This window comes from Engystomops pustulosus, chromosome 6 (genome assembly GCF_040894005.1).
Source record: "Engystomops pustulosus chromosome 6, aEngPut4.maternal, whole genome shotgun sequence".
Lineage (NCBI taxonomy): Eukaryota > Metazoa > Chordata > Amphibia > Anura > Leptodactylidae > Engystomops > Engystomops pustulosus.
Window position 1 is genome coordinate 125,043,403 of NC_092416.1, and position 15,943 is coordinate 125,059,345.

General features: G+C 39.6%; 1 long non-coding RNA gene across 1 annotated transcript in view; it reads right to left on the reverse strand.

Moving 5' to 3' along the window:
• The window catches only part of LOC140064217 (uncharacterized), a 58,145-nt gene that overhangs the window by 11,377 nt on the left and 30,825 nt on the right, over positions 1 to 15,943 (reverse strand). The window contains exon 3 of the long non-coding RNA XR_011847726.1: positions 3,822 to 3,910. This is a non-coding gene — a long non-coding RNA (uncharacterized lncRNA). The remainder of the gene's footprint in view (positions 1 to 3,821; positions 3,911 to 15,943) is intronic.

Below are 15,943 nucleotides of genomic sequence, written 5' to 3' on the forward strand. Positions count from 1 at the left end.
TTTAATGGGCAGAGATATTTTACGGAGGGTGGAAAAGCGGGGAAAATTCTAGCCCAAATGATTCAACCGTCAAACAAAAACAGCTATATCTCAGCAATTCGGGGTGATCGGGGTGTGATTGTAAAGGACCCGGAGAAGATAACAAAACAATTTGAAATTTTTTTTAGAGATCTGTACACCTCAGGGGTGACCCATTCAAAAGAAGATCTTGAGGGATATTTGAGTAAAATAAAATTCCCCACAATTTCTGATCAATATAGAGAGAAACTCGAGGCACCAATCACTATAGCAGAGCTACTCGGGACCGTAAAGGGATGTACAAAAGACACGTCCCCTGGGACAGATGGCTTACCTTTCGCTTTATATAGGAAATATGGGCCAGAATTAATGTCGATGTTCCTGGACATCTTGGAGGATCCAGGTGCAAAAGGTCGAGTTTCGGGGTCAATGTCAGAAGCAAATATTATAGTAATTAAAAAAAAAGACAAAGATTTATTGGAGGTGGGATCTTATAGACCCATCTCATTATTGAACACAGATGTAAAGATCTTAGCTAGACTGTTAGCGAATAGACTCCAGGAGGTTATTACCACTATTATACATACAGACCAGAAAGGATTTATGCCAGGACGTAGAATGAATGAATGTATCCATAGACTGTATTCGGCCATAGAGATGGGGGAGGGGGGGCTCCGCTCCATCCTGTCATTAGATGCCGTTAAGGCGTTTGACAGGGTGGAGTGGGGCTTCCTTTGGTCCGTACTGGAGCATTTTGGGTTTGGTCCTAATTTTATTGGACGGATCCAGAGCCTGTATGCGGCCCCAAGGGCAAAAGTAGTGGTAAATGGAATTCAGTCGGATTCTTTCCCACTGTCTAGAGGGACACGACAGGGGTGCCCCCTGTCCCCGTTACTCTATGCCATATACATCGAACCATTGGCAATTCTGTTGAGGCAGGATGGACGGGTTGTGGGTGGGGGGAGCGGAGGGCATTCCGATAAACTCTGTCTTTATGCCGATGACTTAATCTTATACCTACAGGACACCCCGAATACGGTCCCCAGAGTAGTGGAGATGATTGATGAATACGGGAAATGGTCCGGATTACAGATTAATTGGGAAAAATCCCTCTTGATGCCTCTAGATGTGGGAGTAAGGGAGAAAATGCAGAATAAGAAGATTTCGATATGTGAGGGCAACTTTAGGTACCTCGGAATCCAGGTTTCTAGCAAACTAGATAGGTTTGTAGAATTAAATCTAATACCCCTTTTGGGAGCTATTAGGAATAGAATCCATTGCTGGGATAGATTTCCCCTCTCTAGAGCAGATAGAATCGGGCTGATTAAAATGATTCTGCTACCCCAAATTCTGTTTGTAATCTCTGCCAGCCCAGTTTGGATAGAGGAATCATATTTTAAAGTCATAGAAGCAATGTTGAATGACCTAATATGGGGGCGCAAAAAAGTCTGCATGAAACTGGGGTATTTATACCGCCCCATGGAAGATGGGGGACTTGGGATACCATTCTTTTTTGGTTATTACATATCTGCACAGATTACCAGAATAGTGAGCTGGAGGGATAACCCAGTATATCAAAGGTTAATACTAGCTACAAAAGGTCTAAAGACCTCGATCTTTGAGGTACTGGAGAGTGGTGTCCTTAATACGGGAGATTTTATACAGTGGGAAATCTCCAAGGTGTTATTTAACGGGTGGGCAAGCTTTAAAAAACTATTGGGTATTCACGGGTTTTTGGACACGACACCTCTAAGGGGCAACTATTCGATACCGGAACTAATGAAGGTACCAGACTTAAAGTTTTGGGAACAAAAGGGGATTAGGTATATAGCACAATTTTTTGAAGAAGGCAGGTTTAAATATTTTGACCAACTCGCAGGAGAATACAAGCTGGATCGAGGAGACTTCCTAAGATATGGTCAAGTAGTACACGCTGTAGGGGATTTTAGGAAAAGGAAAGGGCATGGACTGAGGGTAGTTACACATGACTGTTTAGAGATTATAAAGAAGGGCAAAAGTGGAAGGAAAATGATTTCTAAGATTTATAAGTATATGGTAAAGAGCATGACATTCAACATTAGGCACAAATCACAAGATAAATGGGAGAATTTAGTAGCAAAAGAGGACAATGCTCCTATAATATGGAATAATATATATAGAAACATAAGACACTGTTCGTTGGGCTGGAATCACAGGCTAATTCAACATAGCATTTTACACATGATCTATTTTTCACCGGCACTGTTATATAGAATGAAGATGAGGACGGAAGATAGTTGTCTGAGATGTGGTGGACAAGAAGCGGATTTTGCCCATGTCAGCTGGTTTTGCCCAAAAATGGGAGAGTTTTGGACTAAGGTTTTTTCTTACATTTCGAATCTATTAAGTATAACAGTCACCCCAACAATTAGGGCGGCGATTTTGGGAGATATAGACAGAAGTGGAGTACATCAAGGGGAGCAGCTACTGGTGCAGAGAGTTACGCATTTAGGAAGGGTCTTAATTGCAAGAAATTGGGGGAGTGCAGTGGATATTCCCATAGAAAGTTGGTTCAATTTGGTGGAAAAAACTAAGAAATATGAAAGAGTATGGTTTAAAAAACAAGGACCGGGGGGAATAAAAAAATGGGAGAAAATATGGGGGAAATGGAAACAAGGACCTTAGGGAACTGTGGCATGGGTTGTTTTTTTTTTTTTTTTTTCCCTGTCGGTAACGGGGAGAGGGTGAAGAGGGGGTTGCAGGTTGTATACCTATATGTAATGTATATACATTACTGGAGATATTACACTGTGTGATTTAGCAGGGGCATCTAAAAAGCTTGATATTGGGGAGGGGGAGATTGGGGGGAGGGGGGAGGGAGGGGGTGGTGGGGTTCTAGGTTGAGTATCTATATATGTATATACACTATTGGAAACATCTTCAATGTCTGACTTTGTGTGGGTATTTAAAAAGACTGATAATAGGGAGGGGGGGATTAGGGGAGGGGGGTTGAGTATTTATAGTCTATGCATATATACCAGCGGAGATAGCCTATGTTGGCGACCCGTGTGGTTGGAGTACTTGTATGTAACATAGAAATAACACTTGTATTAACAAAATATTGTTTTTTGTAAGGGGGGGGGGTAGGGGAAGGGGGAGGAAGGTTTATGGTGGGGTTCTCATATATGCGGTTAGATAAGTATTTACACGCAATGTATATGTATTAATGAGCTGCTGTACTATGTAATTTTGTGTACAATTAAAATTTTTTCAAAAAAAAAAAAAAATACACTAAAAGCTAAATGGACGCCTTATAGTTAGTGGAATAATTTGGCATTAATTGTCATTTGTTATGTTCACTTTTCCATTTCTTCAGTTACTTTTGTTTTTCTGCTCTTAAACGGAGCAGAAAAATTTAAATACGTACAGGCAGTCTCCAGGCAATGTACAAGATTCTTTAGATTTGTACTTAAGTTTTGGATTATCAAGAATTATCAATAAAGCTTCATTACAACTTAGAGATGATCAACACAACCTGGGACTAAAGTAACACATTCAGAGAGCTTCACCAGAGGTGTCCTTACGTTGGGGACCGATATATGGCCCTACACAGGACTGCCATTGTTATTAATGTTGTCCATACATAGCAGTATGATATCACAGTCATCCTTTTACAGTACTATTTTTACTGTTAATATGGGAAATATTATAGAAGTTATATTCTTGTATATATTGGCCAGTATTATGGAAGTTATATTTTTGTGCAACGGAGCAGTATAATAATAGTTGAATAATAATTTAAGTGAAGAGAGGAAAACACTTACCATCCATTCTATGTTCACCACGCTGAGCTTTCAAATTCTAAATGGATATAAGAACACCGGACGGACTCTGCAGGCTGCTGAGACAAAATCTGCAAAAGGAGGTTTCACCAATACCATATAATAAAATCCCAATGGTGCATATAGAAAAACAGTGGAATCGGCACTCAGCAATCTTCTCCTTTTCAATGCTGTTTTATTGATGCATACTTACAAAAACATTTCATAAATGTAATTGATAGAGGTGAGGGGGTGAGGGAGGATGTGGGTAGACTCACAAGACAATCACCCCCTCACCTCGATCAATTACATTTATGAAATGTTTTTGTAAGTATGCATCAATAAAACAGCATTGAAAAGGAGAAGATTGGTGAGTGCCAATTCCACTGTTTTTCTATATGCACCATTGGGACCTATTCACATTAAGGGAATCAAAGCACCACTGCTCCCTTGATGTCAGATTTGTTATTTGGATTTGGTTATTTGATGTCAACACGATGATTATGAAGTAGTGCCACCCGACTCTAAAGCCTTTTGTGTCCCATATAATAAAATCGATACATTTTAAAATATGGTCCAGAGCATTGGCCAACACATTTCTAGGAACACCTGTTCATGGCTAACAAAGTTTACTCTCATACAAGTACTTAAAACACATATGGGCATAGTTATGTTTGTTTTAAAAGGTGGGGAACACATATGACAATTTGGTAAAAATCATTATAAAGTTACACTTTACATTTCTGCTCAAGCAGGTGACAGACAGGACTGGTGTCACTAGTTTGAGGTCCTAAACAACTGCTGCATAAGAGCATCCAGATGGTTTACATACTTTTTCTTTGGATGACAAAGCCACCTATATCCTGCTCTGGATAGTGTTTTACTGTAAGATAATGCAGATAATAATAGTAAACTTTGTAAATACTTTATTAAAAATATGCTTGTTTTTAGCAATGTGTATAAATCAGCTTTCTCAAATGTAGAGATAAGGATAAGCTGATAAAGTTTCTAGTAACTCATCTATCTGGGTATGTAAAGAGCTAATTTAAGCCTCTCCTCCACATCTATCTACTTCAGACCTCAGAAGTCTTTCAGAAACACTGCAGTAGAAGACAGGAGTAGAATAACGGAATAAAGACATTTTTTTCATTAATAATGTAAAGATGCTGCAAAGGTTTAGTTATGCTTTAACTGTAAATGTCTTCTCTTGATATTACAAGCACTTAGCTCTTGCTACTTGTTTATGGACAGACACATCCTCAAGCTGAACGATGCGAAAAAGGAATGATTCTGCAACAATAGTTGCTTGTTCTGCCACAAATGCAAAGTAACTATGGAAACTAGAAAAGCTGATGGAGCCCTCGTGGTATTGGATATGCCATGGAGAATAGATGTGTTCATTTGTTATTTACACTTAAGCTGGGGAACAGAGAAACCATCTTATGTTGCTCACCTGGTAAGAGATGTTAAATGCATGTATAGAGAGAGATTTCTCCTACATCATCCTTCCAAATAATAAGTATTGTTTGCTTTGTTGTATCTTTCTTAAGAATATTATGAACCCTGATGGAAAAGATTGATCAAAGGAGTATCTCAACTCCTTGTTGCTCTAGTGTAATGTTTGCAGCATTTCCAACATATTAATGAAAGACCCACAATAATCCATCACATTTTGAGCTCTGCTTGTGGTGGTGGTAGTTTTTTGAAAACCTGCCACTAAATTTCCACTTTCAGCAGCAGGGAAATTCGTTGTGATCGAATGATTATAGAAAGGTGTTCAGATCTGGAAGAAGATCCATACACCATCTATTTGCCCAGATTTTTGGGTGTGGTTGCAGCTCGGTGCCAATTAAGTGAGCTGCCACATCGTGCACCACCACTATACAATGCACAGGTCGGTTTGGTATGGACTGACAACACTGCATCTGTAGGATAGGTCATTAACATGTTTGTATCACAGAACCATTTAAAAGAACAATGTAGATGATCTTGTACGTGTTCAGTTTAATATCCTTTTCCTATCATGATTGTCCTGTACATAGAAAAAGTGGCGTAAACTGTGACAGACACTCAGGGGAGTAACTTGGGTCCCATAGCGGATTTCTGCATGGGGCCCCCTTCACCTTAAAAATATATACATATATTTGTACAGACACGTTTATACCATGTCAGAGCGTGGTATCAGCTTTAATATATAGCTGCTTCTGGTGCCGACTCCGTGAACCAGTGCCAGAAGTAAGACCTTGATTGAACGTCCAGATGCGGGAAGTATCGTCTCGCATGGACGTACTATTACATCCAAGTGCAGGAAGGCGTTAGAGGACCACCTCTGCAGGTGTGTGGAGACTAAATAGTCATACATGCTTCTCTGGGAATTCTCTGCCTAATGACATGATCTGGGATAATAGCCAAAACAGTAAAGGTAATCCTAAAAGAGCAGAATCCCAACTGTGGACAAAACTGCTCATCACCACAGTCTAGGAAACTGCTTTGGTTAGTTGAGAGTCTGTAGACTAGATCAGGGAAGTAAGAAAGTTCTAAGAGGAGAATTTGCCATTTACACCTTACACCCACAGGTAAAACCAGCTATTGGTACCCCCAGTGGCATTTAAATGACAGGGGTTTGTGGGTGCTGTCATATTGGCAAGAATCATCATTTTCCACACAAAATTAACACCTTTGGGACTATATTTGGTCCCAGCCTATATTTGGTCCTGTGTCACTATAAAAGCTTTGGAACGCTATAATATATCCAGGGGATTTTGAGATTGTTTTCTCGTGACACATTGTGCTTCAAATTGGATGATATCTTTCGTGTTTAGTTATGAAAAAAAACAAAATTCGGCAAAAATATGGAAAAATTCTTTATTTTCAAAGTTCTACATTCTCTACTTTTGATGCAGATAGTCATAGCATTCAAATAAATTCATAACTTACATTTCCTGCTTTATGTTGGCATGTTTTTTTAAGATTCTACATATTTTACTAGAATGTAATGAGGCTCAGAATTTAGGTGCCATTTTTCAAATTTTTTGGATAATCACCCAAACCCGTATTTAGATGGACCTGCTCAACATTTAATTGACTGTGAGAGGCCTAAATAATAGCTAGACTCGTAATTTCCCCATTATGGAAACTACACCCCTCAACTTATGAAAAAGCACTTTTAAGAAGCTTGTTAACCGTTTACGTGTTTTATAGGGGTTAAAACAAAATGGAGGTGCAGTCTACAAATTGTATATATTTTGACAAAACACTCATTTTTGGTGGAAAATTAAACATTTGCAGTGGATTAACTGAAAAGTTTGATACCCAATTTCTCCCGAATACACTGATCCCCCATATGTGGTGGTAACCTACTGTATTGGCGCATGGCCAGGCAAAGAAGGGAAGTAGGCGCCATTCAGAGCAGATTTGCATTGTCACATTATTTAAAATATTTACCCCATTTTTACTGAATAAAAAGTAATTTGCCGAAAATGTTGTTAATTTTAGTATCACCGTCTCTATATGCATAACTTTTTTATTTTTCGACTGATAAATCTGGTTTAGGGCTTATTTTTTGCAAGAAGCTTTGTTCTTTTAGTGGTCTTATTTTAGAGTGCATAGCATTTTTTAAATCACTTTTTAGAGCATTTTCTAAAGGGTATTAATTAAAAATTATCTTTTTTTTTTGGAGCATTGTTTGGAGTTGTTTTTTACGAGGTTCACTGTGAGGGTCCAATAACTATTCTGTTTTATTATGCAGACTGTCACAGACGCAGCGATATCAAATATGTGGGGATTTTGTGTATTTTATTCAATTTTACTGAATAAAAACTAATTTGGAGAAAATCTTGTTCATTTTAGCATCACCAGCTTTCATATGCCTAACTTTTTTTTTTTTTCGGCTGACATATCTGGTTAGGGGATTATTTTTTGCAAAAAGAGTTGTTCTTTTTAGTGTAATGGCTGAGCTGCGTGGAGGTGGCACACAGAGTAACACGGAGTGCACTGCTTTCATAGAGGGTAGAGATCACAGCAGCATAGCCCTGTAATTATTATAAAGTCAGACACACAGAAAAGACTAATCTTGTCTCTAAACATGTTAGTAGGCTCTGTTGTGGTAAGAAGACTAGTTTTCACGTAATCATATAATAAAACAGCTTCAAAATGTGTGGATATAAATTGGAAAGAATATTTGGATGATATTATTTGCCCAAATACAGTTTCTGGAGTGTTAGAGAGTAGTAAAATGAATAATGATAATAACAGAAGATTTCTATTGGAAGCTTTAGCAAAAAACTCATCAGTGTACTTTGCTTTTTCAAAGATAAACTAATGGGGACATCTAGTCCTTGGAGACCAATGTAAGGCAATGCCTATTGTTTCTACCATCTGTGTAAGTTTAAGAATGTTTAACTATCTTCAGCGTTATCTGTTTTTGTCCTATAAATGAGCCCAAAGTCAACATGTCTAGTCTAATATGTGTAAGATTCTTTGTATTAAGTTGATAGGTTACCTGTTACATTAAAACTACACCCTACTCCTTTTATGTATAAATAAAGCCAGATTGAGACTTTACACCATAGTGTGTTTATTCTGGTTAGATGAGGAAATACTTCATCTAGGGAGAATGACTTAAAACTTTTCACCCATCCTCATTCCTTTGACAAGTGCTCTTTATAGATAAATCACATTTTGTGTAATTATCTATAGACTCATACACTTATATTTACAATTAAGCTTTTACATTTTGCAGTCAAATCTAAAAATGCCATTTTCAATTTTTTTCTTAAATATCTGATTTGATGACACCTGCTATTTAACAAAACCTGCTTGTTGCTTAGTGTTTTGTGCTTTGATTAGATGTAAGCTCTTGCAGTTATTATGCTAATAAGGCCCCCAGGAATGAGATGGCAGATGGAAACCAACGGTACAATTCTTTTTTGTTTTGTTGGAAGAACAAAAAGTTTTGAGGATTAAAATCGGCTGCAACTATACAGAAGTTTCTGAGCTGAGATAGATAACACTTCTAGTACACTGTGATAGAAAGGAATTATATCTATCATATACACACCAAAAAAGCAAAACATCTTAGACTAGGTGCATGCATAGCATAAACTATTAAAAATGGAAAAAATAGTATAGGCGTAGTTAAAATATTTAAAAAGGCACAATACACATAGGATTTAAAGGAAATCTACCACTTCTATAAAGTATTGTACACCAAGCACACTTACATATATATGAGCCTCAGGGGCTCCTTCCTACTTCAATAAGCCACTTCTGTTGTCTGCTCATTATGGTATCACCAGTTCTCTGGCTGGGTAGGGTCGGAAGTAAGTGGACAGAAACGCCAGAATGAGGTGTGTATAATTATCATACGACGAAGCCAGAAGGGGTTTCTTTGATGTAGACAGGATCACCAGAGGCTCATTTGCAAACTTTTAAAAGATGATTTTCACTAAATTTACACCATTAAAGATAAGGAAAGAATGGATCCTATTTCAGGGAACACATACCAGTGTGTAAGTGTGCTTGGTGAAAAATACTTCATCCATGTGATAGATCTCCTAAAAATCCTGTATGTACCGACACCTGCCACGAAGTTGATGGTATACAGTGAATTGAAAAAGTGAATAAAGCCTGACAATTGGCAGGTTTTTTGTTGTGTAAAAATATCAATGTAAGCGTCACGGGTGCTCCTGCGACCCATGTCCTGGTGATTGGCGCTGGCCAACAGCCTTCCTTGTTCCTTCATGTGTCCCCTGCCAGATCTTTGTGCCTCCGAGAATAGTGCCCCTGTGTTATTCCTGCGATTATTGTTATTCCTGCAATTATTGTGATTTTCTGTTGTGACCTCGATTCCTGTTCCTTACTCCGATTCTCTGATCTGTGATGCGATCTTAAAGGCACAGTGTCAGCACATGCATGTGCAAAGGCTGACACAGCTAATATACTGCAATACATCAGTATTGCAGGGTATTATCATGAACAAGCAATCAGATGATTGGGTGCTCATTTACCATGGTGGAAGAAATTAAAAAGTTTAAAAAAAGATATTCAATAAAAAATACATTCATAAATTAATAAAAATGCCAGAAATCCCCATTAGCACATAAAATGGCATGTAGGTGTTACATGTTTGGTGTAAAAAAGTCTCAAAGTAGTCACATTGCAGGTTTTTAAAACTTTCCACTGCTGAAAAGTCTCACAGAGCTACATACACATCTTCATTAATCCAACATAGAATTACTGCTAGTGCAACAAAGCTAGATTCATGACTTGAGACTTTTGCAAAAGTCTCATAAAAAGTCTCATAGTCACTCCAGTCCTCTGCTGGTTTATGTGCTGAGACTTTTTATACATTTTGAGACTTTTTTCTGACTTTTTAAAAAAAAAAAAAAGCAGACAGAAAATAGACCATAAGAACATTTATTGAAGGACCAAAGCTACTTGAATGAATCTGATGGGCAGCAGAGCTCCAAAAATAGACATAGGGGGATATTTATCAGGACCTCTGCGCACCGCCAGTGGCGCAGAGGCCCTGAAATAATCGCAAATGCTAGCTTATTGCTAACTTTTGCGATTATTTTCCCCAATCCGCCACCTTCACGCCAGTGGGGCGTGAAGGGGCGTGAAGGGGGGCGCAGCCGGCCGAGCAGGGGGCGCGGCCGGACGGGAGTGGGCCGGCTCGGGGCGTTACTGTCCCCGCGCCTGCGCACTCGCTGCTGCCGGCGACTTTTCATACGTGAAAAGTCGCCGGTTGCGTTTTTTTCTACGCCAGGCCCTGCGTAGGATAAATGCTGCGCTGCTGGCAGCCCGATACATCAAGAGGCAGAAGCCTCTTGATGTATCGGGCTGCGAATTTGCAGCGGCGGGGCTATCATATTATGATAAATATCCCCCATAGAACTGTCCCAAGGAGCTGGTTTAATGATAAATAACCCCCATAATGTGAAAAAGGTCAAAATCATTATACATTCCCCACACAAACAGAATAACAGTGTCCGTAACAACCCGTACAGCAATTATAAATAATTATTGAACCTGCACAATGAACACGGTAAAAAAAAACTGATAAAAACCCAACAAAAATTATGATTTTTACCCATTTCATCCCACAAAAAATGCAACAAAAGTGATCAAAAAAACATATCTACTTCAGAATGATACTGGTGCAAAGTACTACATGCGGTAGACAAAAAAAAAATAAAAGTGTCATACCACTTAGAAGACGGCGATGCAAACGCTGCATAATGGTAAATCAGAAAACACTTTTTATAAGTAATGTTTTACGACATCTGTATGTACCATCCCTGGAAAATCAAATCCTGTTGAAAAAAAAGAAGACGGCGATGCAAAAACGATAGATTTTTCCGCAAATAAGGTTTAATTTTGAGAAATTTTGTAAAACTTGTGAAAAAAATATATAAGTATGGTATACCTGTAATTGTTTTGACCCACAGAATAAAAATAGGATATTTATTAGGCTATACGGTGAACACAAAAAAAAAACAAAGTCAAAAATGTATTACATAATTGATGCTTTTCTACTCCTCCATGCCCAAAAAAAGTTAATGGGGGAGATTTCTTAATCTGTCTATGACAGAATTCTATCGTAGTTTGCACTAAAAAACTGTCTGCACCACATTTATGAAGGGGTTTAGACAGTATTCTGGCTCACCTAGGACTATCTTGACAAAAGGGGTGTGACTTTGAAAAGGGGCCCTGTCCTCCTGCCAAAAAAGTCACTTGGCCAGAAATACTGCTAACCCGACAGAATTGGGTCCTAACTTTCTGGCTTAAAGAGGACCTTTCACTACCTCACTTATATGGAGAGTAGCATACCATTCTGTAGGAGCTACTGCACAGATTCATGAGCACTTTGAATGCTCCTTCTAGCCCCCACTAGGTTGTGGAGTTATTAGTCCCGAGATCTGACCATTGTAATCTGTGTTTGGTCAGAGAGGAGGAGCTGGGGGCAAGTGTTATGCTAATCTTCTCATACTGTCAGTAATGAGCTATAATTTCTCTATGTGCATCTAAAGGATATGTTCACACATATGTTCGTAATAGCTTCTCTGACATTGCCTGCCACTAATTGGACAGTACGAGAGAAGATTAGCATAACACACGCCTCCAGCCTCGGCTCCTCCTCTCTGACCAAACACAGATTACAATGGTCAAAAAATGGGAATGATATCTCTGCAACCGTGGGGGCTAGAAGGAAAATTCAAAGTGCCCCTGAATCTGTGTAACAGTCCCAGCAGAATGGTGTACTTATCTACACTTGTGCAATGTGGTGAAAGGTCCTCTAATAGGTCCAACTAATAGGAGGTGCAGAGTACGACTAGACAGTCTTAGGCTACATTCAGACGGCTGTATGGGGGACGTATATACAGCCGATATACGTCCCCCATAGATGGCAATGGGCACACAGCACCCTACGGGCCCCGGGATTTGGCGCACGTGATCGGATTGTGGCGCATCGGCGCCGGCTTTCATCCAACAGAAATCGGCGGGCGTGGAAGTCGGAAAACCTGATGGATTCGGAAAAGGTGCGGAATTTGAAAAAAAAAATGATATCGAAAAAATAGCACTCACATACACCGAGGTGTAGGAGGTGAACTCCGGTGATCTTGAGCGCAGCAGCGACACCTAGTGGACATCGGGCGCACGACCTTAGTGAAGCCTGGCAGAACTGAATCAGCATCGGAGAATGTGCCAATGTGGTGACAGGTCCCATTTAAATGTACTCAGGATAACAAAATAACAGATTGTGTAATTCACTGTTATTAACAAAAATACTGCATTTCACAGTCCAACCTGTCTCTATCAGTCCTGGTATACACAATTTCAGTTCCCCCTAGACATGACCCTGTAACTTCTGACTTAGGGTTGGGACACCATCTTGGATTTCTGTGTGGTCGTGCAACCGCCTGAATCGCCAGCATTTGGTGGGGCCCCCTTTAAGGACAAAATGGTTGGGGCCCTGGGACACGAGCCCTGGAAGCCAAATAAGCTTACATGTTGGTGTGTGTCCCCTCTGGCAGGATCTGCTATTCATTTAGCTTCTTAAATTCTTATTTTTACAAAGAAAGGCTTTAAAAATTATGCACATTAGCCTGAGGGCTCCAGGTTCCATAGATGTTAATGCCTTTTTTTTAAAAAACCTTTTTTTCTTAAAAACGTTGGCATAGATAGCTTAAAGAAGAGCAGATCATGCCAGAGGGAGCACACACCAGCATGTAAGTATACTTGGTTTACAATCCTTGATCCTGGTGGTAGAATTCCTTTAAGTAAAAATATATAATATGGTGGCATAACTACTTTAAAGTAAAAATGAGCTGGGCCCTTAAGGCATTAAAGGAGTGTGTGAGTCTGGTCATGGATTTAATATCTCCTTTACACTGTTTCAACCAGGGTATTATACCAGTGGGTATTAGAGAGGGTACCTTACATGGCAGGAAATTTGCTAGATTCACCCGATACGCCAAAAAACCTGTTGACAATTTCAATAAAGATAGCAACTCTAAAATAAATCCACAGAGCCGAACATACAATGATCTTACGAACAAAGTAGCCGCAATATTTGTGTTTAGATTCAACAAAGCCACTTCCCAACCTTTCTTTAACATCTTTTTTTGTTATTCGTCTTGTTTTCTATGCAACAAATTGTTCTTCCTAGGGACTGTATTTAATATTCCATGTTTAATATTCCATCTGTTTATTATGTTTTAACAGATTTTAAAAAAGTAAAACCTTTTGTAGAAAAAAAAATCGCTATTTACCGTATATACTCCAGTATAAGCCGACCCAAGTATAAGCCGAGGCCCTTAATTTTACCACAAAAACCTGGGAAAACCTATTGACTCGAGTATAAGCCGAGGGTGGGAAATGCATTGGTCACAGCCTCCCCAGTATATAGCCTGCCGGACCCTGCCCCATAGTATTTAGCCAGCACCTGCCCCCCGTATATAGCCTGCCAGCCCATATCCCCCAGTATATAGCCTGCCCCCTGCCCCAGTATATAGCCAGCAGCGTGGGAAGCCAGAAAGGTGAGTTTTGATATATTTTTTTACTCGAGTATAAGCCGAGTTTGGGTTTTCAGCACATTTTTTGTGCTGAAAAACTAGGCTTCTACTCGAGTAAAAAATACATATCAAAACTCACCTTTCTGACTTCCCCCGCTGCGGGCTATATACTGGAGCAGGGGGCTGGCTATATACTGGGGGATATGGGCTGACAGGCTATATACTGGGGGGCAGGTGCTGGCTATATACTATGTGATGCAAAATGACAAAAAAGTGGAGATTCTGACATTTTCACGCTATTTTTCATTATGGGGTTCACCGCCAGGAATAAACAGTTTTATATTTTTATAGATTGAGCGTTTTGGGACGCAACCGCAGTTGGAAAATAACAGAACGAAGTACATCCATGAAATCATTAAGTTTTTTATTACCCAAACCACATCTTTAGATTTCTTTACTGGCTCCTTCTCCTTTTATTTCTCCTTATGTGGGACCTTCTCTCCTAAGGGCAGGAAAGTAGAAGATAAGAGCCTTCATAACTTAAGTGTGACACCCCAAGTACTCACAGCCAGCACAGCAGAGGGGGAGGCATCATCGTCACTTCTACTGGGACTGCCACCTCACTTCTGGACAGCTGACCGGAAAATAAATACATGAAAGGACTTTTATTGGTGTTCTCTACACCAGTCATGGAGGAAGGGAGTTGCAGGAATTCTTTTTTTATTATTTTTTTAGAAGAATGCCAGGGAAAGAGGGATCAGTGAAATACACATAAAGACATCTAAAAGCTTCTGTGTGTGGTTTGTAGGAAGTTGCTGGTGAGAAGTTTCCTTAATGCTTTTTTTTTATTTATAATGGATCAGTGAAAAATGCATTTCGATCACATCACATTAGACTACAGGCAGATGTACATGATAGGGTCTTTAGGTTTGTACTTAAGTTGATTTTGTATGTCGAAAGTTGAAACTGGTATACTTTATCATTTTAACTCCCCAAAAAATGTTATGGTCCCTGTGACAGTTGGATTTTCAAAATGTTTATCTGTCATGGGAACGAGGATTAAGAATAAAACTTCATTACAGACACCTTACAGCTGATCATTACAGCCTGGGACTAAATTAAAGCATCCAAAGAGATTCTCCAGAGGTCACAGTGGGAAGACAGGTCCGTCTGTAACTAGGGGTTGTCTGTAAGTTGGGGACTGCCTGTATATTTAATGCATCCTAATAGACTCTTGCAAAAGGAGAGCATGCTTTGATTACTATGCAGCAGTTTGAGTGTATTCAGAAAAATCTGAATAAATCCATTAACAAACCCATCAAAAACTCATTTATATTCTTTACTATATTTCACAGAATTTGATAGTAGTATATTTTATGTTGTACAATTACTGAACCTCCGTGGCTAGGCAGAATGCGTTGCCCACCATTACCAATTAAGTTATCATTAGGCATTAACCGGTTCGCGACCGCCCGCCGTGTATTCACGGCGGCGGTCACGTCGCGCTGCATGGAGAGGGCTCACGGGCTGAGCCCTCTCCATAGCCGGTAAGTCTTTGCGGCTTATTGCAGCAAAGGCTTACCGGTAACATCCGCGATCAGTGCTAGCACCGATCGCGGGTGTTTTCACAGCATGGGCTGCCGGCAAAGCTGCTGGCAGCCTCAAACAGATAGCGGCGCATGGGCGCCGCCATCTTACCTGGGATCGCCGCTCCCCGTGACGTCATCGGGGGGCGGCGATCCGTCTCCATGGTAGCCTCAGGTCTTCCGAAGACCCGAGGCAATTTCGTTTTAACCCCTTCATTACAATGTGCTGATAGCACATTGTAATGAATGAGGAAGAAAATCCCCACTGTAGTATGGCAGTATATGATAGGATTGATCAGACAACCTAGGGTTAAAGTACCCTAGGGAGTCTGAAAAATAGTATAAATAAAAATAAAAAAAAGTTAAAAAAAAAAATTATAATAAAAAAACCTAAAATTTCAAATCACCCCCTTTCCCTAGAACTGACATAAATATAAATAAACAGTAAAAATCATAAACACATCAGGTATCGACGCGTCCGAAATTGCCCGATCTATCAAAATATGATAACGGTTTTTCA